Here is a 26,291-nt window from a genome sequence, read left to right as displayed (position 1 = left end):
ATATTTCGTTTTCCAGCCTTGGCCTCAAAGCGCTCCAAATATCCACTGGCAGATGCTGCTAAAAGAGTGTTTCAAAACTGCTCTGTCAAAAGGAAGCTTCAACTCTGTGAGTTGAATGCACTCATCACAAAGAAGTTTCTGAGAATGCTTCCGCCTAGTTTGTAGGTGAAGATATTTCATTTTCCAGCATAGGCCTCAAATCGCTCCAAATATCCACTTGCAGATTCTTCAAAAAGAGTGTTTCAAAACTGCTCTTTCCAAAGGAAGGTTCAAGTGTGTGATTTGAATGCACTCATCACAAAGGAGTTTCTGAGAATGCTTCTGTCTAGGTTTTATGTGAAGATATTTCCTTTTCCAGCAAAGGCCTCACATCGCTCCAAACATCCTCTAGCAAATTCTGCAAAAACAGTGTTTTAAAACTGCGCTCTCAAAAGGAACATTGCACTCTGTGAGTTGAATGCGTAAAGCCCATTGAAGTTTCTGAGAATGCTTCCGTCTAGTTTTTAGGTGAAGATATTTCCGTTTCCAGTGTTGGCCTCTTAGCTCTCCAAACATCCACTTGCAGATTCTACTAAAAGAGTGGTTCAAAACTGCTATATCAAAAGGAAGCTTCAACTCTGTGACTTGAATGCGCACATCACTAAGAAGTTTCTGAGAATGCTTCTATCTAGTTTTGATGGGAAGATATTTCCTTTCCCAGGATAGGCCTCCAAACCTTCCAAATATCGACTTGCAGATTCTACCACAAGAGTGTTTCAAAACTGTTCTATCAAAAGGAAGGTTCAACTCTGTGAGTGGAATGCAGAGAGCACAGGGAAGTCTCTGAGAATTCTTCTGTCTAGATTCTAAGTGAAGATATTTGCTTTTACAGTGTAGCACTCAAAGCACTCCAAATATCCACTCGCAGGTACTACAGAAAGAGTCTTTCAAAACTGCTCTATCTAAAGGAAGGTTCAACTCGGTGAGTTGAATGCGCACATCAGAAAATCTTTCTGGGAATACTTCTGTCTAGGTTTTATGTGAAGATATTTCCTTTTCCAGCATAGGCCTCAAAGCCCTCCAAATAGCCACTTGCAGATTCCACAAAAAGAGTGTTTCCAAACTGTTCTATCAAAAGGAAGGTTCAACTCTGTGAGTAGAATGCAGTCATCACAAAGAAGTTTCTGAGAATGGATGTATCTTGTTTTCATCTGAATGTATTTCCTTATCCACTAGATGCCGCCATCGCACCAAATAAGCACTTTCACTTTCAACCGAAAGGGTGTTGCAAAACTGCTCTATGTAAAGGAATGTTCAACTCTGTGAGTTCAATCCCCACATGACAAAGAAGTTTCTGAGAATGCTTCTGTCTAGTTTGTAGATGAAGATATTTCCTTTTCCAGCATAAGCCTCAAAGAGCTCCAAATAGCCACTTGCGGATTCTACAAAAACAGTGTTTCAAAACTGGTCTATCAAAAGGAAGGTTCCACTCTGCGAGTTGAATGCACTCATCACAAGGGAGTTTCTGAGAACGCTTCCATCTAGTTTTTATGCAATGATAATTCCTCTGGGAGCAGAGGCCTCAAAGCGCTCCAAATATCCACTTGCAGATTCTACAAAAAGAGTGTTTCAAAACTGCTCTATCAAAGGGAATGTTCAACTCTGTGAGTTGAATGCACAAAGCACAGGGAACTTTCTGAGAATGCTTTTGTCTAGTTTCCACGTGAAGGTATTTCCTTTTCCAGCATAGGCCTCAAATCACTCCATACATCCACTTGAAGATTCTACGAAAAGAGTGTTTCAAAACTTCTGTATCAAAAGAAAGGTTCAACTCTGTGAGTTCAATGCACACATCACAAAGAAGTTTCTGAGTATGCTTCTGTCTAGTTTTTAGGTGAAGGTATTAACTTTTCCAGCATAGCCCTCAAAGCGCTCCAAATATCCACTTGCAGATTCTACAAAAAGAGTGTTTCGAAACTGCTCTTTCAAAAGGAAGCTTCAAGTCTGTGAGTTGAATGCACTCATCACAAAGACGTTTCTGAGAATTCATCTGTCTAGTTTTCATGTGAAGATATTTCCGTTTCCTGCATAGGCCTCAAATCGCGCCAAATATTCACTTGCAGATTCTACAAAAAGGGTGTTTCAAAACTTCTCTATCAATAAGTAGGTTCACCTCTGTGAGTTCAATGCACTCATCACAAAGAAGTTTCTGAGAATGCGTCTGTCTACTTTTGATGTGAAGATATGTCCTTTTCCAACATAGGCCTCAAAGCGCTCCAAATAAACACTTGCAGATTCTACAAAAGGAGTGTTTCTAAACTGTTCTATCAAAAGAAACGTTCGAGTCTGTGAGTTGAATGCACTCATCACAAAGAAGTTTCAGAGAATGCTTCTGTCGAGTTTTTATGTGATGATATTTCGTTTTCCAGCCTTGGCCTCAAAGCGCTCCAAATATCCACTTGCAGATGCTGCTAAAAGAGTGTTTCAAAACTGCTCTATCAAAAGGAAGCTTCAACTCTGTGAGTTGAATGCACTCATTACGAAGAATTTTCTGAGAATGCTTTTGTCCAGTTTCTACGTGAAGATATTTCCTTTTCCAGCATAGGCCTCAAAGCACTCCGTACATCCACTTGAAGATTCTACGAAAAGAGTGTTTCAAAATTCTGTATCAAAAGAAAGGTTCAGCTCTGTGAGTTCAATGCACACATCACAAAGAAGTTTCTGAGTATGCTTCTGTCTAGTTTTTAGTTGAAGATATAAACTTTTCCAGCATAGCCCTCAAAGCGCTCCAAATATCCACTTGCAGATTCTACAAAAAGAGTGTTTCGAAACTGCTCTTTCAAAATTAAGCTTCAAGTCTGTGAGTTGAATGCACTCATCACAAAGACGTTTCTGAGAATTCATCTGTCTAGTTTTCATGTGAAGATATTTCCATTTCCAGCATAGGCCTCATATCGCGCCAAATATTCACTTGCAGATTCTACAAAAAGGGTGTTTCAAAACTTCTCTATCAATAGGTAGGTTGAACTCTGTGAGTTCAATGCACTCATCACAAAGAAGTTTCTGAGAATGCGTGTGTCTACTTTTGATGTGAAGATATGTCCTTTTCCAACATAGGCCTCAAAGCGCTCCAAATAAACACTTGCAGATTCTACAAAAGGAGTGTTTCTAAACTGTTCTATCAAAAGAAACGTTCGAGTCTGTGAGTTGAATGCACTCATCAGAAAGAAGTTTCAGAGAATGCTTCTGTCGAGTTTTTATGTGATGATATTTCGTTTTCCAGCCTTGGCCTCAAAGCGCTCCAAATATCCACTGGCAGATGCTGCTAAAAGAGTGTTTCAAAACTGCTCTGTCAAAAGGAAGCTTCAACTCTGTGAGTTGAATGCACTCATCACAAAGAAGTTTCTGAGAATGCTTCCGCCTAGTTTGTAGGTGAAGATATTTCATTTTCCAGCATAGGCCTCAAATCGCTCCAAATATCCACTTGCAGATTCTTCAAAAAGAGTGTTTCAAAACTGCTCTTTCCAAAGGAAGGTTCAAGTGTGTGATTTGAATGCACTCATCACAAAGGAGTTTCTGAGAATGCTTCTGTCTAGGTTTTATGTGAAGATATTTCCTTTTCCAGCAAAGGCCTCACATCGCTCCAAACATCCTCTAGCAAATTCTGCAAAAACAGTGTTTTAAAACTGCGCTCTGAAAAGGAACATTGCACTCTGTGAGTTGAATGCGTAAAGCCCATTGAAGTTTCTGAGAATGCTTCCGTCTAGTTTTTAGGTGAAGATATTTCCGTTTCCAGTGTTGGCCTCTTAGCTCTCCAAACATCCACTTGCAGATTCTACTAAAAGAGTGGTTCAAAACTGCTATATCAAAAGGAAGCTTCAACTCTGTGACTTGAATGCGCACATCACTAAGAAGTTTCTGAGAATGCTTCTATCTAGTTTTGATGGGAAGATATTTCCTTTCCCAGGATAGGCCTCCAAACCTTCCAAATATCGACTTGCAGATTCTACCACAAGAGTGTTTCAAAACTGTTCTATCAAAAGGAAGGTTCAACTCTGTGAGTGGAATGCAGAGAGCACAGGGAAGTCTCTGAGAATTCTTCTGTCTAGATTCTAAGTGAAGATATTTGCTTTTACAGTGTAGCACTCAAAGCACTCCAAATATCCACTCGCAGGTACTACAGAAAGAGTGTTTCAAAACTGCTCTATCTAAAGGAAGGTTCAACTCGGTGAGTTGAATGCGCACATCAGAAAAACTTTCTGGGAATACTTCTGTCTAGGTTTTATGTGAAGATATTTCCTTTTCCAGCATAGGCCTCAAAGCCCTCCAAATAGCCACTTGCAGATTCCACAAAAAGAGTGTTTCCAAACTGTTCTATCAAAAGGAAGGTTCAACTCTGTGAGTAGAATGCAGTCATCACAAAGAAGTTTCTGAGAATGGATGTATCTTGTTTTCATCTGAATGTATTTCCTTATCCACTAGATGCCGCCATCGCACCAAATAAGCACTTTCACTTTCAACCGAAAGGGTGTTGCAAAACTGCTCTATGTAAAGGAATGTTCAACTCTGTGAGTTCAATCCCCACATGACAAAGAAGTTTCTGAGAATGCTTCTGTCTAGTTTGTAGATGAAGATATTTCCTTTTCCAGCATAAGCCTCAAAGAGCTCCAAATAGCCACTTGCGGATTCTACAAAAACAGTGTTTCAAAACTGGTCTATCGAAAGGAAGGTTCCACTCTGCGAGTTGAATGCACTCATCACAAGGAAGTTTCTGAGAACGCTTCCATCTAGTTTTTATGCAATGATAATTCCTCTGGGAGCAGAGGCCTCAAAGCGCTCCAAATATCCACTTGCAGATTCTACAAAAAGAGTGTTTCAAAACTGCTCTATCAAAGGGAATGTTCAACTCTGTGAGTTGAATGCACAAAGCACAGGGAACTTTCTGAGAATGCTTTTGTCTAGTTTCTACGTGAAGGTATTTCCTTTTCCAGCATAGGCCTCAAATCACTCCATACATCCACTTGAAGATTCTACGAAAAGAGTGTTTCAAAACTTCTGTATCAAAAGAAAGGTTCAACTCTGTGAGTTCAATGCACACATCACAAAGAAGTTTCTGACTATGCTTCTGTCTAGTTTTTAGGTGAAGGTATTAACTTTTCCAGCATAGCCCTCAAAGCGCTCCAAATATCCACTTGCAGATTCTACAAAAAGACTGTTTCGAAACTGCTCTTTCAAAAGGAAGCTTCAAGTCTGTGAGTTGAATGCACTCATCACAAAGACGTTTCTGAGAATTCATCTGTCTAGTTTTCATGTGAAGATATTTCCGTTTCCTGCATAGGCCTCAAATCGCGCCAAATATTCACTTGCAGATTCTACAAAAAGGGTGTTTCAAAACTTCTCTATCAATAAGTAGGTTCAACTCTGTGAGTCCAATGCACTCATCACAAAGAAGTTTCTGAGAATGCGTCTGTCTACTTTTGATGTGAAGATATGTCCTTTTCCAACATAGGCCTCAAAGCGCTCCAAATAAACACTTGCAGATTCTACAAAAGGAGTGTTTCTAAACTGTTCTATCAAAAGAAACGTTCGAGTCTGTGAGTTGAATGCACTTATCACAAAGAAGTTTCAGAGAATGCTTCTGTCGAGTTTTTATGTGATGATATTTCGTTTTCCAGCCTTGGCCTCAAAGCGCTCCAAATATCCACTTGCAGATGCTGCTAAAAGAGTGTTTCAAAACTGCTCTGTCAAAAGGAAGCTTCAACTCTGTGAGTTGAATGCACTCATTAGGAAGAATTTTCTGAGAATGCTTTTGTCCAGTTTCTACGTGAAGATATTTCCTTTTCCAGCATAGGCCTCAAAGCACTCCATACATCCACTTGAAGATACTACGAAAAGAGTGTTTCAAAATTCTGTATCAAAAGAAAGGTTCAGCTCTGTGAGTTCAATGCACACATCACAAAGAAGTTTCTGAGTATGCTTCTGTCTAGTTTTTAGGTGAAGATATAAACTTTTCCAGCATAGCCCTCAAAGCGCTCCAAATATCCACTTGCAGATTCTACCAAAAGAGTGTTTCGAAACTGCTCTTTCAAAATTAAGCTTCAAGTCTGTGAGTTGAATGCACTCATCACAAAGACGTTTCTGAGAATTCATCTGTCTAGTTTTCATGTGAAGATATTTCCATTTCCAGCATAGGCCTCATATCGCGCCAAATATTCACTTGCAGATTCTACAAAAAGGGTGTTTCAAAACTTCTCTATCAATAGGTAGGTTGAACTCTGTGAGTTCAATGCACTCATCACAAAGAAGTTTCTGAGAATGCGTGTGTCTACTTTTGATGTGAAGATATGTCCTTTTCCAACATAGGCCTCAAAGCGCTCCAAATAAACACTTGCAGATTCTACAAAAGGAGTGTTTCTAAACTGTTCTATCAAAAGAAACGTTCGAGTCTGTGAGTTGAATGCACTCATCAGAAAGAAGTTTCAGAGAATGCTTCTGTCGAGTTTTTATGTGATGATATTTCGTTTTCCAGCCTTGGCCTCAAAGCGCTCCAAATATCCACTTGCAGATGCTGCTAAAAGAGTGTTTCAAAACTGCTCTGTCAAAAGGAAGCTTCAACTCTGTGAGTTGAATGCACTCATCACAAAGAAGTTTCTGAGAATGCTTCCGTCTAGTTTGTAGGTGAAGATATTTAATTTTCCAGCATAGGCCTCAAATCGCTCCAAATATCCACTTGCAGATTCTTCAAAAAGAGTGTTTCAAAACTGCTCTTTCCAAAGGAAGGTTCAAGTGTGTGATTTGAATGCACTCATCACAAAGGAGTTTCTGAGAATGCTTCTGTCTAGGTTTTATGTGAAGATATTTCCTTTTCCAGCAAAGGCCCCACATCGCTCCAAACATCCTCTAGCAAATTCTACAAAAACAGTGTTTTAAAACTGCGCTCTCAAAAGGAACATTGCACTCTGTGAGTTGAATGCGTAAAGCCCATTGAAGTTTCTGAGAATGCTTCCGTCTAGTTTTTAGGTGAAGATATTTCCTTTTCCAGTGTTGGCCTCTTAGCTCTCCAAACATCCACTTGCAGATTCTACTAAAAGAGTGGTTCAAAACTGCTATATCAAAAGGAAGCTTCAACTCTGTGACTTGAATGCGCACATCACTAAGAAGTTTCTGAGAATGCTTCTATCTAGTTTTGATGGGAAGATATTTCCTTTCCCAGGATAGGCCTCCAAACCTTCCAAATATCGACTTGCAGATTCGACCACAAGAGTGTTTCAAAACTGTTCTATCAAAAGGAAGGTTCAACTCTGTGAGTGGAATGCAGAGAGCACAGGGAAGTCTCTGAGAATTCTTCTGTCTAGATTCTAAGTGAAGATATTTGCTTTTACAGTGTAGCACTCAAAGCACTCCAAATATCCACTCGCAGGTACTACAGAAAGAGTGTTTCAAAACTGCTCTATCTAAAGGAAGGTTCAACTCGGTGAGTTGAATGCGCACATCAGAAAAACTTTCTGGGAATACTTCTGTCTAGGTTTTATGTGAAGATATTTCCTTTTCCAGCATAGGCCTCAAAGCCCTCCAAATAGCCACTTGCAGATTCCACAAAAAGAGTGTTTCCAAACTGTTCTATCAAAAGGAAGGTTCAACTCTGTGAGTAGAATGCAGTCATCACAAAGAAGTTTCTGAGAATGGATGTATCTTGTTTTCATCTGAATGTATTTCCTTATCCACTAGATGCCGCCATCGCACCAAATAAGCACTTTCACTTTCCACCGAAAGGGTGTTGCAAAACTGCTCTATGTAAAGGAATGTTCAACTCTGTGAGTTCAATCCCCACATGACAAAGAAGTTTCTGAGAGTGCTTCTGTCTAGTTTGTAGATGAAGATATTTCCTTTTCCAGCATAAGCCTCAAAGAGCTCCAAATAGCCACTTGCGGATTCTACAAAAACAGTGTTTCAAAACTGGTCTATCGAAAGGAAGGTTCCACTCTGCGAGTTGAATGCAATCATCACAAGGAAGTTTCTGAGAACGCTTCCATCTAGTTTTTATGCAATGATAATTCCTCTGGGAGCAGAGGCCTCAAAGCGCTCCAAATATCCACTTGCAGATTCTACAAAAAGAGTGTTTCAAAACTGCTCTATCAAAGGGAATGTTCAACTCTGTGAGTTGAATGCACAAAGCACAGGGAACTTTCTGAGAATGCTTTTGTCTAGTTTCTACGTGAAGGTATTTCCTTTTCCAGCATAGGCCTCAAATCACTCCATACATCCACTTGAAGATTCTACGAAAAGAGTGTTTCAAAACTTCTGTATCAAAAGAAAGGTTCAACTCTGTGAGTTCAATGCACACATCACAAAGAAGGTTCTGACTATGCTTCTGTCTAGTTTTTAGGTGAAGGTATTAACTTTTCCAGCATAGCCCTCAAAGCCCTCCAAATATCCACTTGCAGATTCTACAAAAAGACTGTTTCGAAACTGCTCTTTCAAAAGGAAGCTTCAAGTCTGTGAGTTGAATGCACTCATCACAAAGACGTTTCTGAGAATTCATCTGTCTAGTTTTCATGTGAAGATATTTCCGTTTCCTGCATAGGCCTCAAATCGCGCCAAATATTCACTTGCAGATTCTACCAAAAGGGTGTTTCAAAACTTCTCTATCAATAAGTAGGTTCAACTCTGTGAGTTCAATGCACTCATCACAAAGAAGTTTCTGAGAATGCGTCTGTCTACTTTTGATGTGAAGATATGTCCTTTTCCAACATAGGCCTCAAAGCGCTCCAAATAAACACTTGCAGATTCTACAAAAGGAGTGTTTCTAAACTGTTCTATCAAAAGAAACGTTCGAGTCTGTGAGTTGAATGCACTTATCACAAAGAAGTTTCAGAGAATGCTTCTGTCGAGTTTTTATGTGATGATATTTCGTTTTCCAGCCTTGGCCTCAAAGCGCTCCAAATATCCACTTGCAGATGCTGCTAAAAGAGTGTTTCAAAACTGCTCTGTCAAAAGGAAGCTTCAACTCTGTGAGTTGAATGCACTCATTAGGAAGAATTTTCTGAGAATGCGTTTGTCCAGTTTCTACGTGAAGATATTTCCTTTTCCAGCATAGGCCTCAAAGCACTCCATACATCCACTTGAAGATACTACGAAAAGAGTGTTTCAAAATTCTGTATCAAAAGAAAGGTTCAGCTCTGTGAGTTCAATGCACACATCACAAAGAAGTTTCTGAGTATGCTTCTGTCTAGTTTTTAGGTGAAGATATAAACTTTTCCAGCATAGCCCTCAAAGCGCTCCAAATATCCACTTGCAGATTCTACCAAACGAGTGTTTCGAAACTGCTCTTTCAAAATTAAGCTTCAAGTCTGTGAGTTGAATGCACTCATCACAAAGACGTTTCTGAGAATTCATCTGTCTAGTTTTCATGTGAAGATATTTCCATTTCCAGCATAGGCCTCATATCGCGCCAAATATTCACTTGCAGATTCTACAAAAAGGGTGTTTCAAAACTTCTCTATCAATAGGTAGGTTGAACTCTGTGAGTTCAATGCACTCATCACAAAGAAGTTTCTGAGAATGCGTGTGTCTACTTTTGATGTGAAGATATGTCCTTTTCCAACATAGGCCTCAAAGCGCTCCAAATAAACACTTGCAGATTCTACAAAAGGAGTGTTTCTAAACTGTTCTATCAAAAGAAACGTTCGAGTCTGTGAGTTGAATGCACTCATCAGAAAGAAGTTTCAGAGAATGCTTCTGTCGAGTTTTTATGTGATGATATTTCGTTTTCCAGCCTTGGCCTCAAAGCGCTCCAAATATACACTTGCAGATGCTGCTAAAAGAGTGTTTCAAAACTGCTCTGTCAAAAGGAAGCTTCAACTCTGTGAGTTGAATGCACTCATCACAAAGAAGTTTCTGAGAATGCTTCCGTCTAGTTTGTAGGTGAAGATATTTCATTTTCCAGCATAGGCCTCAAATCGCTCCAAATATCCACTTGCAGATTCTTCAAAAAGAGTGTTTCAAAACTGCTCTTTCCAAAGGAAGGTTCAAGTGTGTGATTTGAATGCACTCATCACAAAGGAGTTTCTGAGAATGCTTCTGTCTAGGTTTTATGTGAAGATATTTCCTTTTCCAGCAAAGGCCCCACATCGCTCCAAACATCCTCTAGCAAATTCTACAAAAACAGTGTTTTAAAACTGCGCTCTCAAAAGGAACATTGCACTCTGTGAGTTGAATGCGTAAAGCCCATTGAAGTTTCTGAGAATGCTTCCGTCTAGTTTTTAGGTGAAGATATTTCCTTTTCCAGTGTTGGCCTCTTAGCTCTCCAAACATCCACTTGCAGATTCTACTAAAAGAGTGGTTCAAAACTGCTATATCAAAAGGAAGCTTCAACTCTGTGACTTGAATGCGCACATCACTAAGAAGTTTCTGAGAATGCTTCTATCTAGTTTTGATGGGAAGATATTTCCTTTCCCAGGATAGGCCTCCAAACCTTCCAAATATCGACTTGCAGATTCTACCACAAGAGTGTTTCAAAACTGTTCTATCAAAAGGAAGGTTCAACTCTGTGAGTGGAATGCAGAGAGCACAGGGAAGTCTCTGAGAATTCTTCTATCTAGATTCTAAGTGAAGATATTTGCTTTTACAGTGTAGCACTCAAAGCACTCCAAATATCCACTCGCAGGTACTACAGAAAGAGTGTTTCAAAACTGCTCTAACTAAAGGAAGGTTCAACTCGGTGAGTTGAATGCGCACATCAGAAAAACTTTCTGGGAATACTTCTGTCTAGGTTTTATGTGAAGATATTTCCTTTTCCAGCATAGGCCTCAAAGCCCTCCAAATAGCCACTTGCAGATTCCACAAAAAGAGTGTTTCCAAACTGTTCTATCAAAAGGAAGGTTCAACTCTGTGAGTAGAATGCAGTCATCACAAAGAAGTTTCTGAGAATGGATGTATCTTGTTTTCATCTGAATGTATTTCCTTATCCACTAGATGCCGCCATCGCACCAAATAAGCACTTTCACTTTCCACCGAAAGGGTGTTGCAAAACTGCTCTATGTAAAGGAATGTTCAACTCTGTGAGTTCAATCCCCACATGACAAAGAAGTTTCTGAGAATGCTTCTGTCTAGTTTGTAGATGAAGATATTTCCTTTTCCAGCATAAGCCTCAAAGAGCTCCAAATAGCCACTTGCGGATTCTACAAAAACAGTGTTTCAAAACTGGTCTATCGAAAGGAAGGTTCCACTCTGCGAGTTGAATGCACTCATCACAAGGAAGTTTCTGAGAACGCTTCCATCTAGTTTTTATGCAATGATAATTCCTCTGGGAGCAGAGGCCTCAAAGCGCTCCAAATATCCACTTGCAGATTCTACAAAAAGAGTGTTTCAAAACTGCTCTATCAAAGGGAATGTTCAACTCTGTGAGTTGAATGCACAAAGCACAGGGAACTTTCTGAGAATGCTTTTGTCTAGTTTCTACGTGAAGGTATTTCCTTTTCCAGCATAGGCCTCAAATCACTCCATACATCCACTTGAAGATTCTACGAAAAGAGTGTTTCAAAACTTCTGTATCAAAAGAAAGGTTCAACTCTGTGAGTTCAATGCACACATCACAAAGAAGTTTCTGACTATGCTTCTGTCTAGTTTTTAGGTGAAGGTATTAACTTTTCCAGCATAGCCCTCAAAGCGCTCCAAATATCCACTTGCAGATTCTACAAAAAGACTGTTTCGAAAATGCTCTTTCAAAAGGAAGCTTCAAGTCTGTGAGTTGAATGCACTCATCACAAAGACGTTTCTGAGAATTCATCTGTCTAGTTTTCATGTGAAGATATTTCCGTTTCCTGCATAGGCCTCAAATCGCGCCAAATATTCACTTGCAGATTCTACAAAAAGGGTGTTTCAAAACTTCTCTATCAATAAGTAGGTTCAACTCTGTGAGTTCAATGCACTCATCACAAAGAAGTTTCTGAGAATGCGTCTGTCTACTTTTGATGTGAAGATATGTCCTTTTCCAACATAGGCCTCAAAGCGCTCCAAATAAACACTTGCAGATTCTACAAAAGGAGTGTTTCTAAACTGTTCTATCAAAAGAAACGTTCGAGTCCGTGAGTTGAATGCACTTATCACAAAGAAGTTTCAGAGAATGCTTCTGTCGAGTTTTTATGTGATGATATTTCGTTTTCCAGCCTTGGCCTCAAAGCGCTCCAAATATCCACTTGCAGATGCTGCTAAAAGAGTGTTTCAAAACTGCTCTGTCAAAAGGAAGCTTCAACTCTGTGAGTTGAATGCACTCATTAGGAAGAATTTTCTGAGAATGCTTTTGTCCAGTTTCTACGTGAAGATATTTCCTTTTCCAGCATAGGCCTCAAAGCACTCCATACATCCACTTGAAGATACTACGAAAAGAGTGTTTCAAAATTCTGTATCAAAAGAAAGGTTCAGCTCTGTGAGTTCAATGCACACATCACAAAGAAGTTTCTGAGTATGCTTCTGTCTAGTTTTTAGGTGAAGATATAAACTTTTCCAGCATAGCCCTCAAAGCGCTCCAAATATCCACTTGCAGATTCTACCAAAAGAGTGTTTCGAAACTGCTCTTTCAAAATTAAGCTTCAAGTCTGTGAGTTGAATGCACTCATCACAAAGACGTTTCTGAGAATTCATCTGTCTAGTTTTCATGTGAAGATATTTCCATTTCCAGCATAGGCCTCATATCGCGCCAAATATTCACTTGCAGATTCTACAAAAAGGGTGTTTCAAAACTTCTCTATCAATAGGTAGGTTGAACTCTGTGAGTTCAATGCACTCATCACAAAGAAGTTTCTGAGAATGCGTGTGTCTACTTTTGATGTGAAGATATGTCCTTTTCCAACATAGGCCTCAAAGCGCTCCAAATAAACACTTGCAGATTCTACAAAAGGAGTGTTTCTAAACTGTTCTATCAAAAGAAACGTTCGAGTCTGTGAGTTGAATGCACTCATCAGAAAGAAGTTTCAGAGAATGCTTCTGTCGAGTTTTTATGTGATGATATTTCGTTTTCCAGCCTTGGCCTCAAAGCGCTCCAAATATACACTTGCAGATGCTGCTAAAAGAGTGTTTCAAAACTGCTCTGTCAAAAGGAAGCTTCAACTCTGTGAGTTGAATGCACTCATCACAAAGAAGTTTCTGAGAATGCTTCCGTCTAGTTTGTAGGTGAAGATATTTCATTTTCCAGCATAGGCCTCAAATCGCTCCAAATATCCACTTGCCGATTCTTCAAAAAGAGTGTTTCAAAACTGCTCTTTCCAAAGGAAGGTTCAAGTGTGTGATTTGAATGCACTCATCACAAAGGAGTTTCTGAGAATGCTTCTGTCTAGGTTTTATGTGAAGATATTTCCTTTTCCAGCAAAGGCCCCACATCGCTCCAAACATCCTCTAGCAAATTCTACAAAAACAGTGTTTTAAAACTGCGCTCTCAAAAGGAACATTGCACTCTGTGAGTTGAATGCGTAAAGCCCATTGAAGTTTCTGAGAATGCTTCCGTCTAGTTTTTAGGTGAAGATATTTCCTTTTCCAGTGTTGGCCTCTTAGCTCTCCAAACATCCACTTGCAGATTCTACTAAAAGAGTGGTTCAAAACTGCTATATCAAAAGGAAGCTTCAACTCTGTGACTTGAATGCGCACATCACTAAGAAGTTTCTGAGAATGCTTCTATCTAGTTTTGATGGGAAGATATTTCCTTTCCCAGGATAGGCCTCCAAACCTTCCAAATATCGACTTGCAGATTCTACCACAAGAGTGTTTCAAAACTGTTCTATCAAAAGGAAGGTTCAACTCTGTGAGTGGAATGCAGAGAGCACAGGGAAGTCTCTGAGAATTCTTCTATCTAGATTCTAAGTGAAGATATTTGCTTTTACAGTGTAGCACTCAAAGCACTCCAAATATCCACTCGCAGGTACTACAGAAAGAGTGTTTCAAAACTGCTCTAACTAAAGGAAGGTTCAACTCGGTGAGTTGAATGCGCACATCAGAAAAACTTTCTGGGAATACTTCTGTCTAGGTTTTATGTGAAGATATTTCCTTTTCCAGCATAGGCCTCAAAGCCCTCCAAATAGCCACTTGCAGATTCCACAAAAAGAGTGTTTCCAAACTGTTCTATCAAAAGGAAGGTTCAACTCTGTGAGTAGAATGCAGTCATCACAAAGAAGTTTCTGAGAATGGATGTATCTTGTTTTCATCTGAATGTATTTCCTTATCCACTAGATGCCGCCATCGCACCAAATAAGCACTTTCACTTTCCACCGAAAGGGTGTTGCAAAACTGCTCTATGTAAAGGAATGTTCAACTCTGTGAGTTCAATCCCCACATGACAAAGAAGTTTCTGAGAATGCTTCTGTCTAGTTTGTAGATGAAGATATTTCCTTTTCCAGCATAAGCCTCAAAGAGCTCCAAATAGCCACTTGCGGATTCTACAAAAACAGTGTTTCAAAACTGGTCTATCGAAAGGAAGGTTCCACTCTGCGAGTTGAATGCACTCATCACAAGGAAGTTTCTGAGAACGCTTCCATCTAGTTTTTATGCAATGATAATTCCTCTGGGAGCAGAGGCCTCAAAGCGCTCCAAATATCCACTTGCAGATTCTACAAAAAGAGTGTTTCAAAACTGCTCTATCAAAGGGAATGTTCAACTCTGTGAGTTGAATGCACAAAGCACAGGGAACTTTCTGAGAATGCTTTTGTCTAGTTTCTACGTGAAGGTATTTCCTTTTCCAGCATAGGCCTCAAATCACTCCATACATCCACTTGAAGATTCTACGAAAAGAGTGTTTCAAAACTTCTGTATCAAAAGAAAGGTTCAACTCTGTGAGTTCAATGCACACATCACAAAGAAGTTTCTGACTATGCTTCTGTCTAGTTTTTAGGTGAAGGTATTAACTTTTCCAGCATAGCCCTCAAAGCGCTCCAAATATCCACTTGCAGATTCTACAAAAAGACTGTTTCGAAAATGCTCTTTCAAAAGGAAGCTTCAAGTCTGTGAGTTGAATGCACTCATCACAAAGACGTTTCTGAGAATTCATCTGTCTAGTTTTCATGTGAAGATATTTCCGTTTCCTGCATAGGCCTCAAATCGCGCCAAATATTCACTTGCAGATTCTACAAAAAGGGTGTTTCAAAACTTCTCTATCAATAAGTAGGTTCAACTCTGTGAGTTCAATGCACTCATCACAAAGAAGTTTCTGAGAATGCGTCTGTCTACTTTTGATGTGAAGATATGTCCTTTTCCAACATAGGCCTCAAAGCGCTCCAAATAAACACTTGCAGATTCTACAAAAGGAGTGTTTCTAAACTGTTCTATCAAAAGAAACGTTCGAGTCCGTGAGTTGAATGCACTTATCACAAAGAAGTTTCAGAGAATGCTTCTGTCGAGTTTTTATGTGATGATATTTCGTTTTCCAGCCTTGGCCTCAAAGCGCTCCAAATATCCACTTGCAGATGCTGCTAAAAGAGTGTTTCAAAACTGCTCTGTCAAAAGGAAGCTTCAACTCTGTGAGTTGAATGCACTCATTAGGAAGAATTTTCTGAGAATGCTTTTGTCCAGTTTCTACGTGAAGATATTTCCTTTTCCAGCATAGGCCTCAAAGCACTCCATACATCCACTTGAAGATACTACGAAAAGAGTGTTTCAAAATTCTGTATCAAAAGAAAGGTTCAGCTCTGTGAGTTCAATGCACACATCACAAAGAAGTTTCTGAGTATGCTTCTGTCTAGTTTTTAGGTGAAGATATAAACTTTTCCAGCATAGCCCTCAAAGCGCTCCAAATATCCACTTGCAGATTCTACCAAAAGAGTGTTTCGAAACTGCTCTTTCAAAATTAAGCTTCAAGTCTGTGAGTTGAATGCACTCATCACAAAGACGTTTCTGAGAATTCATCTGTCTAGTTTTCATGTGAAGATATTTCCATTTCCAGCATAGGCCTCATATCGCGCCAAATATTCACTTGCAGATTCTACAAAAAGGGTGTTTCAAAACTTCTCTATCAATAGGTAGGTTGAACTCTGTGAGTTCAATGCACTCATCACAAAGAAGTTTCTGAGAATGCGTGTGTCTACTTTTGATGTGAAGATATGTCCTTTTCCAACATAGGCCTCAAAGCGCTCCAAATAAACACTTGCAGATTCTACAAAAGGAGTGTTTCTAAACTGTTCTATCAAAAGAAACGTTCGAGTCTGTGAGTTGAATGCACTCATCAGAAAGAAGTTTCAGAGAATGCTTCTGTCGAGTTTTTATGTGATGATATTTCGTTTTCCAGCCTTGGCCTCAAAGCGCTCCAAATATACACTTGCAGATGCTGCTAAAAGAGTGTTTCAAAACTGCTCTGTCAAAAGGAAGCTTCAACTCTGTGAGTTGAATGCACTCATCACAAAGAAGTTTCTGAGAATGCTTCCGTCTAGTTTGTAGGTGAAGATATTTCATTTTCCAGCATAGGCCTCAAATCGCTCCAAATATCCACTTGCCGATTCTTCAAAAAGAGTGTTTCAAAACTGCTCTTTCCAAAGGAAGGTTCAAGTGTGTGATTTGAATGCACTCATCACAAAGGAGTTTCTGAGAATGCTTCTGTCTAGGTTTTATGTGAAGATATTTCCTTTTCCAGCAAAGGCCCCACATCGCTCCAAACATCCTCTAGCAAATTCTACAAAAACAGTGTTTTAAAACTGCGCTCTCAAAAGGAACATTGCACTCTGTGAGTTGAATGCGTAAAGCCCATTGAAGTTTCTGAGAATGCTTCCGTCTAGTTTTTAGGTGAAGATATTTCCTTTTCCAGTGTTGGCCTCTTAGCTCTCCAAACATCCACTTGCAGATTCTACTAAAAGAGTGGTTCAAAACTGCTATATCAAAAGGAAGCTTCAACTCTGTGACTTGAATGCGCACATCACTAAGAAGTTTCTGAGAATGCTTCTATCTAGTTTTGATGGGAAGATATTTCCTTTCCCAGGATAGGCCTCCAAACCTTCCAAATATCGACTTGCAGATTCTACCACAAGAGTGTTTCAAAACTGTTCTATCAAAAGGAAGGTTCAACTCTGTGAGTGGAATGCAGAGAGCACAGGGAAGTCTCTGAGAATTCTTCTATCTAGATTCTAAGTGAAGATATTTGCTTTTACAGTGTAGCACTCAAAGCACTCCAAATATCCACTCGCAGGTACTACAGAAAGAGTGTTTCAAAACTGCTCTAACTAAAGGAAGGTTCAACTCGGTGAGTTGAATGCGCACATCAGAAAAACTTTCTGGGAATACTTCTGTCTAGGTTTTATGTGAAGATATTTCCTTTTCCAGCATAGGCCTCAAAGCCCTCCAAATAGCCACTTGCAGATTCCACAAAAAGAGTGTTTCCAAACTGTTCTATCAAAAGGAAGGTTCAACTCTGTGAGTAGAATGCAGTCATCACAAAGAAGTTTCTGAGAATGGATGTATCTTGTTTTCATCTGAATGTATTTCCTTATCCACTAGATGCCGCCATCGCACCAAATAAGCACTTTCACTTTCCACCGAAAGGGTGTTGCAAAACTGCTCTATGTAAAGGAATGTTCAACTCTGTGAGTTCAATCCCCACATGACAAAGAAGTTTCTGAGAATGCTTCTGTCTAGTTTGTAGATGAAGATATTTCCTTTTCCAGCATAAGCCTCAAAGAGCTCCAAATAGCCACTTGCGGATTCTACAAAAACAGTGTTTCAAAACTGGTCTATCGAAAGGAAGGTTCCACTCTGCGAGTTGAATGCACTCATCACAAGGAAGTTTCTGAGAACGCTTCCATCTAGTTTTTATGCAATGATAATTCCTCTGGGAGCAGAGGCCTCAAAGCGCTCCAAATATCCACTTGCAGATTCTACAAAAAGAGTGTTTCAAAACTGCTCTATCAAAGGGAATGTTCAACTCTGTGAGTTGAATGCACAAAGCACAGGGAACTTTCTGAGAATGCTTTTGTCTAGTTTCTACGTGAAGGTATTTCCTTTTCAAGCATAGGCCTCAAATCACTCCATACATCCACTTGAAGATTCTACGAAAAGAGTGTTTCAAAACTTCTGTATCAAAAGAAAGGTTCAACTCTGTGAGTTCAATGCACACATCACAAAGAAGTTTCTGACTATGCTTCTGTCTAGTTTTTAGGTGAAGGTATTAACTTTTCCAGCATAGCCCTCAAAGCGCTCCAAATATCCACTTGCAGATTCTACAAAAAGACTGTTTCGAAACTGCTCTTTCAAAAGGAAGCTTCAAGTCTGTGAGTTGAATGCACTCATCACAAAGACGTTTCTGAGAATTCATCTGTCTAGTTTTCATGTGAAGATATTTCCGTTTCCTGCATAGGCCTCAAATCGCGCCAAATATTCACTTGCAGATTCTACAAAAAGGGTGTTTCAAAACTTCTCTATCAATAAGTAGGTTCAACTCTGTGAGTTCAATGCACTCATCACAAAGAAGTTTCTGAGAATGCGTCTGTCTACTTTTGATGTGAAGATATGTCCTTTTCCAAAATAGGCCTCAAAGCGCTCCAAATAAACACTTGCAGATTCTACAAAAGGAGTGTTTCTAAACTGTTCTATCAAAAGAAACGTTCGAGTCTGTGAGTTGAATGCACTTATCACAAAGAAGTTTCAGAGAATGCTTCTGTCGAGTTTTTATGTGATGATATTTCGTTTTCCAGCCTTGGCCTCAAAGCGCTCCAAATATCCACTTGCAGATGCTGCTAAAAGAGTGTTTCAAAACTGCTCTATCAAAAGGAAGCTTCAACTCTGTGAGTTGAATGCACTCATTACGAAGAATTTTCTGAGAATGCTTTTGTCCAGTTTCTACGTGAAGATATTTCCTTTTCCAGCATAGGCCTCAAAGCACTCCATACATCCACTTGAAGATTCTACGAAAAGAGTGTTTCAAAATTCTGTATCAAAAGAAAGGTTCAGCTCTGTGAGTTCAATGCACACATCACAAAGAAGTTTCTGAGTATGCTTCTGTCTAGTTTTTAGGTGAAGATATAAACTTTTCCAGCATAGCCCTCAAAGCGCTCCAAATATCCACTTGCAGATTCTACAAAAAGAGTGTTTCGAAACTGCTCTTTCAAAATTAAGCTTCAAGTCTGTGAGTTGAATGCACTCATCACAAAGACGTTTCTGAGAATTCATCTGTCTAGTTTTCATGTGAAGATATTTCCATTTCCAGCATAGGCCTCATATCGCGCCAAATATTCACTTGCAGATTCTACAAAAAGGGTGTTTCAAAACTTCTCTATCAATAGGTAGGTTGAACTCTGTGAGTTCAATGCACTCATCACAAAGAAGTTTCTGAGAATGCGTGTGTCTACTTTTGATGTGAAGATATGTCCTTTTCCAACATAGGCCTCAAAGCGCTCCAAATAAACACTTGCAGATTCTACAAAAGGAGTGTTTCTAAACTGTTCTATCAAAAGAAACGTTCGAGTCTGTGAGTTGAATGCACTCATCACAAAGAAGTTTCAGAGAATGCTTCTGTAGAGTTTTTATGTGATGATATTTCGTTTTCCAGCCTTGGCCTCAAAGCGCTCCAAATATCCACTTGCAGATGCTGCTAAAAGAGTGTTTCAAAACTGCTCTGTCAAAAGGAAGCTTCAACTCTGTGAGTTGAATGCACTCATCACAAAGAAGTTTCTGAGAATGCTTCCGTCTAGTTTGTAGGTGAAGATATTTCATTTTCCAGCATAGGCCTCAAATCGCTCCAAATATCCACTTGCAGATTCTTCAAAAAGAGTGTTTCAAAACTGCTCTTTCCAAAGGAAGGTTCAAGTGTGTGATTTGAATGCACTCATCACAAAGGAGTTTCTGAGAATGCTTCTGTCTAGGTTTTATGTGAAGATATTTCCTTTTCCAGCAAAGGCCCCACATCGCTCCAAACATCCTCTAGCAAATTCTACAAAAACAGTGTTTTAAAACTGCGCTCTCAAAAGGAACATTGCACTCTGTGAGTTGAATGCGTAAAGCCCATTGAAGTTTCTGAGAATGCTTCCGTCTAGTTTTTAGGTGAAGATATTTCCTTTTCCAGTGTTGGCCTCTTAGCTCTCCAAACATCCACTTGCAGATTCTACTAAAAGAGTGGTTCAAAACTGCTATATCAAAAGGAAGCTTCAACTCTGTGACTTGAATGCGCACATCACAAAGAAGTTTCTGAGAATGCTTCTATCTAGTTTTGATGGGAAGATATTTCCTTTCCCAGGATAGGCCTCCAAACCTTCCAAATATCGACTTGCAGATTCTACCACAAGAGTGTTTCAAAACTGTTCTATCAAAAGGAAGGTTCAACTCTGTGAGTGGAATGCAGAGAGCACAGGGAAGTCTCTGAGAATTCTTCTGTCTAGATTCTAAGTGAAGATATTTGCTTTTACAGTGTAGCACTCAAAGCACTCCAAATATCCACTCGCAGGTACTACAGAAAGAGTGTTTCAAAACTGCTCTATCTAAAGGAAGGTTCAACTCGGTGAGTTGAATGCGCACATCAGAAAAACTTTCTGGGAATACTTCTGTCTAGGTTTTATGTGAAGATATTTCCTTTTCCAGCATAGGCCTCAAAGCCCTCCAAATAGCCACTTGCAGATTCCACAAAAAGAGTGTTTCCAAACTGTTCTATCAAAAGGAAGGTTCAACTCTGTGAGTAGAATGCAGTCATCACAAAGAAGTTTCTGAGAATGGATGTATCTTGTTTTCATCTGAATGTATTTCCTTATCCACTAGATGCCGCCATCGCACCAAATAAGCACTTTCACTTTCAACCGAAAGGGTGTTGCAAAACTGCTCTATGTAAAGGAATGTTCAACTCTGTGAGTTCAATCCCCACATGACAAAGAAGTTTCTGAGAATGCTTCTGTCTAGTTTGTAGATGAAGATATTTCCTTTTCCAGCATAAGCCTCAAAGAGCTCCAAATAGCCACTTGCGGATTCTACAAAAACAGTGTTTCAAAACTGGTCTATCGAAAGGAAGGTTCCACTCTGCGAGTTGAATGCACTCATCGCAAGGAAGTTTCTGAGAACGCTTCCATCTAGTTTTTATGCAATGATAATTCCTCTGGGAGCAGAGGCCTCAAAGCGCTCCAAATATCCACTTGCAGATTCTACAAAAAGAGTGTTTCAAAACTGATCTATCAAAGGGAATGTTCAACTCTGTGAGTTGAATGCACAAAGCACAGGGAACTTTCTGAGAATGCTTTTGTCTAGTTTCCACGTGAAGGTATTTCCTTTTCCAGCATAGGCCTCAAATCACTCCATACATCCACTTGAAGATTCTACGAAAAGAGTGTTTCAAAACTTCTGTATCAAAAGAAAGGTTCAACTCTGTGAGTTCAATGCACACATCACAAAGAAGTTTCTGAGTATGCTTCTGTCTAGTTTTTAGGTGAAGGTATTAACTTTTCCAGCATAGCCCTCAAAGCGCTCCAAATATCCACTTGCAGATTCTACAAAAAGAGTGTTTCGAAACTGCTCTTTCAAAAGGAAGCTTCAAGTCTGTGAGTTGAATGCACTCATCACAAAGACGTTTCTGAGAATTCATCTGTCTAGTTTTCATGTGAAGATATTTCCGTTTCCTGCATAGGCCTCAAATCGCGCCAAATATTCACTTGCAGATTCTACAAAAAGGGTGTTTCAAAACTTCTCTATCAATAAGTAGGTTCACCTCTGTGAGTTCAATGCACTCATCAGAAAGAAGTTTCTGAGAATGCGTGTGTCTACTTTTGATGTGAAGATATGTCCTTTTCCAACATAGGCCTCAAAGCGCTCCAAATAAACACTTGCAGATTCTACAAAAGGAGTGTTTCTAAACTGTTCTATCAAAAGAAACGTTGGAGTCTGTGAGTTGAATGCACTCATCACAAAGAAGTTTCAGAGAATGCTTCTGTCGAGTTTTTATGTGATGATATTTCGTTTTCCAGCCTTGGCCTCAAAGCGCTCCAAATATCCACTTGCAGATGCTGCTAAAAGAGTGTTTCAAAACTGCTCTATCAAAAGGAAGCTTCAACTCTGTGAGTTGAATGCACTCATTACGAAGAATTTTCTGAGAATGCTTTTGTCCAGTTTCTACGTGAAGATATTTCCTTTTCCAGCATAGGCCTCAAAGCACTCCATACATCCACTTGAAGATTCTACGAAAAGAGTGTTTCAAAATTCTGTATCAAAAGAAAGGTTCAGCTCTGTGAGTTCAATGCACACATCACAAAGAAGTTTCTGAGTATGCTTCTGTCTAGTTTTTAGGTGAAGATATAAACTTTTCCAGCATAGCCCTCAAAGCGCTCCAAATATCCACTTGCAGATTCTACAAAAAGAGTGTTTCGAAACTGCTCTTTCAAAATTAAGCTTCAAGTCTGTGAGTTGAATGCACTCATCACAAAGACGTTTCTGAGAATTCATCTGTCTAGTTTTCATGTGAAGATATTTCCATTTCCAGCATAGGCCTCATATCGCGCCAAATATTCACTTGCAGATTCTACAAAAAGGGTGTTTCAAAACTTCTCTATCAATAGGTAGGTTGAACTCTGTGAGTTCAATGCACTCATCACAAAGAAGTTTCTGAGAATGCGTGTGTCTACTTTTGATGTGAAGATATGTCCTTTTCCAACATAGGCCTCAAAGCGCTCCAAATAAACACTTGCAGATTCTACAAAAGGAGTGTTTCTAAACTGTTCTATCAAAAGAAACGTTCGAGTCTGTGAGTTGAATGCACTCATCAGAAAGAAGTTTCAGAGAATGCTTCTGTCGAGTCTTTATGTGATGATATTTCGTTTTCCAGCCTTGGCCTCAAAGCGCTCCAAATATCCACTGGCAGATGCTGCTAAAAGAGTGTTTCAAAACTGCTCTGTCAAAAGGAAGCTTCAACTCTGTGAGTTGAATGCACTCATCACAAAGAAGTTTCTGAGAATGCTTCCGCCTAGTTTGTAGGTGAAGATATTTCATTTTCCAGCATAGGCCTCAAATCGCTCCAAATATCCACTTGCAGATTCTTCAAAAAGAGTGTTTCAAAACTGCTCTTTCCAAAGGAAGGTTCAAGTGTGTGATTTGAATGCACTCATCACAAAGGAGTTTCTGAGAATGCTTCTGTCTAGGTTTTATGTGAAGATATTTCCTTTTCCAGCAAAGGCCTCACATCGCTCCAAACATCCTCTAGCAAATTCTGCAAAAACAGTGTTTTAAAACTGCGCTCTCAAAAGGAACATTGCACTCTGTGAGTTGAATGCGTAAAGCCCATTGAAGTTTCTGAGAATGCTTCCGTCTAGTTTTTAGGTGAAGATATTTCCGTTTCCAGTGTTGGCCTCTTAGCTCTCCAAACATCCACTTGCAGATTCTACTAAAAGAGTGGTTCAAAACTGCTATATCAAAAGGAAGCTTCAACTCTGTGACTTGAATGCGCACATCACTAAGAAGTTTCTGAGAATGCTTCTATCTAGTTTTGATGGGAAGATATTTCCTTTCCCAGGATAGGCCTCCAAACCTTCCAAATATCGACTTGCAGATTCTACCACAAGAGTGTTTCAAAACTGTTCTATCAAAAGGAAGGTTCAACTCTGTGAGTGGAATGCAGAGAGCACAGGGAAGTCTCTGAGAATTCTTCTGTCTAGATTCTAAGTGAAGATATTTGCTTTTACAGTGTAGCACTCAAAGCACTCCAAATATCCACTCGCAGGTACTACAGAAAGAGTCTTTCAAAACTGCTCTATCTAAAGGAAGGTTCAACTCGGTGAGTTGAATGCGCACATCAGAAAAACTTTCTGGGAATACTTCTGTCTAGGTTTTATGTGAAGATATTTCCTTTTCCAGCATAGGCCTCAAAGCCCTCCAAATAGCCACTTGCAGATTCCACAAAAAGAGTGTTTCCAAACTGTTCTATCAAAAGGAAGGTTCAACTCTGTGAGTAGAATGCAGTCATCACAAAGAAGTTTCTGAGAATGGATGTATCTTGTTTTCATCTGAATGTATTTCCTTATCCACTAGATGCCGCCATCGCACCAAATAAGCACTTTCACTTTCAACCGAAAGGGTGTTGCAAAACTGCTCTATGTAAAGGAATGTTCAACTCTGTGAGTTCAATCCCCACATGACAAAGAAGTTTCTGAGAATGCTTCTGTCTAGTTTGTAGATGAAGATATTTCCTTTTCCAGCATAAGCCTCAAAGAGCTCCAAATAGCCACTTGCGGATTCTACAAAAACAGTGTTTCAAAACTGGTCTATCAAAAGGAAGGTTCCACTCTGCGAGTTGAATGCACTCATCACAAGGGAGTTTCTGAGAACGCTTCCATCTAGTTTTTATGCAATGATAATTCCTCTGGGAGCAGAGGCCTCAAAGCGCTCCAAATATCCACTTGCAGATTCTACAAAAAGAGTGTTTCAAAACTGCTCTATCAAAGGGAATGTTCAACTCTGTGAGTTGAATGCACAAAGCACAGGGAACTTTCTGAGAATGCTTTTGTCTAGTTTCCACGTGAAGGTATTTCCTTTTCCAGCATAGGCCTCAAATCACTCCATACATCCACTTGAAGATTCTACGAAAAGAGTGTTTCAAAACTTCTGTATCAAAAGAAAGGTTCAACTCTGTGAGTTCAATGCACACATCACAAAGAAGTTTCTGAGTATGCTTCTGTCTAGTTTTTAGGTGAAGGTATTAACTTTTCCAGCATAGCCCTCAAAGCGCTCCAAATATCCACTTGCAGATTCTACAAAAAGAGTGTTTCGAAACTGCTCTTTCAAAAGGAAGCTTCAAGTCTGTGAGTTGAATGCACTCATCACAAAGACGTTTCTGAGAATTCATCTGTCTAGTTTTCATGTGAAGATATTTCCGTTTCCTGCATAGGCCTCAAATCGCGCCAAATATTCACTTGCAGATTCTACAAAAAGGGTGTTTCAAAACTTCTCTATCAATAAGTAGGTTCACCTCTGTGAGTTCAATGCACTCATCACAAAGAAGTTTCTGAGAATGCGTCTGTCTACTTTTGATGTGAAGATATGTCCTTTTCCAACATAGGCCTCAAAGCGCTCCAAATAAACACTTGCAGATTCTACAAAAGGAGTGTTTCTAAACTGTTCTATCAAAAGAAACGTTCGAGTCTGTGAGTTGAATGCACTCATCACAAAGAAGTTTCAGAGAATGCTTCTGTCGAGTTTTTATGTGATGATATTTCGTTTTCCAGCCTTGGCCTCAAAGCGCTCCAAATATCCACTTGCAGATGCTGCTAAAAGAGTGTTTCAAAACTGCTCTATCAAAAGGAAGCTTCAACTCTGTGAGTTGAATGCACTCATTACGAAGAATTTTCTGAGAATGCTTTTGTCCAGTTTCTACGTGAAGATATTTCCTTTTCCAGCATAGGCCTCAAAGCACTCCGTACATCCACTTGAAGATTCTACGAAAAGAGTGTTTCAAAATTCTGTATCAAAAGAAAGGTTCAGCTCTGTGAGTTCAATGCACACATCACAAAGAAGTTTCTGAGTATGCTTCTGTCTAGTTTTTAGTTGAAGATATAAACTTTTCCAGCATAGCCCTCAAAGCGCTCCAAATATCCACTTGCAGATTCTACAAAAAGAGTGTTTCGAAACTGCTCTTTCAAAATTAAGCTTCAAGTCTGTGAGTTGAATGCACTCATCACAAAGACGTTTCTGAGAATTCATCTGTCTAGTTTTCATGTGAAGATATTTCCATTTCCAGCATAGGCCTCATATCGCGCCAAATATTCACTTGCAGATTCTACAAAAAGGGTGTTTCAAAACTTCTCTATCAATAGGTAGGTTGAACTCTGTGAGTTCAATGCACTCATCACAAAGAAGTTTCTGAGAATGCGTGTGTCTACTTTTGATGTGAAGATATGTCCTTTTCCAACATAGGCCTCAAAGCGCTCCAAATAAACACTTGCAGATTCTACAAAAGGAGTGTTTCTAAACTGTTCTATCAAAAGAAACGTTCGAGTCTGTGAGTTGAATGCACTCATCAGAAAGAAGTTTCAGAGAATGCTTCTGTCGAGTTTTTATGTGATGATATTTCGTTTTCCAGCCTTGGCCTCAAAGCGCTCCAAATATCCACTGGCAGATGCTGCTAAAAGAGTGTTTCAAAACTGCTCTGTCAAAAGGAAGCTTCAACTCTGTGAGTTGAATGCACTCATCACAAAGAAGTTTCTGAGAATGCTTCCGCCTAGTTTGTAGGTGAAGATATTTCATTTTCCAGCATAGGCCTCAAATCGCTCCAAATATCCACTTGCAGATTCTTCAAAAAGAGTGTTTCAAAACTGCTCTTTCCAAAGGAAGGTTCAAGTGTGTGATTTGAATGCACTCATCACAAAGGAGTTTCTGAGAATGCTTCT

The sequence above is a fragment of the Pongo abelii genome, chromosome 4 (assembly GCF_028885655.2).
Source record: "Pongo abelii isolate AG06213 chromosome 4, NHGRI_mPonAbe1-v2.0_pri, whole genome shotgun sequence".
Taxonomy (NCBI): domain Eukaryota; kingdom Metazoa; phylum Chordata; class Mammalia; order Primates; family Hominidae; genus Pongo; species Pongo abelii.
Note: the sequence above shows the minus strand (reverse complement) of the source record.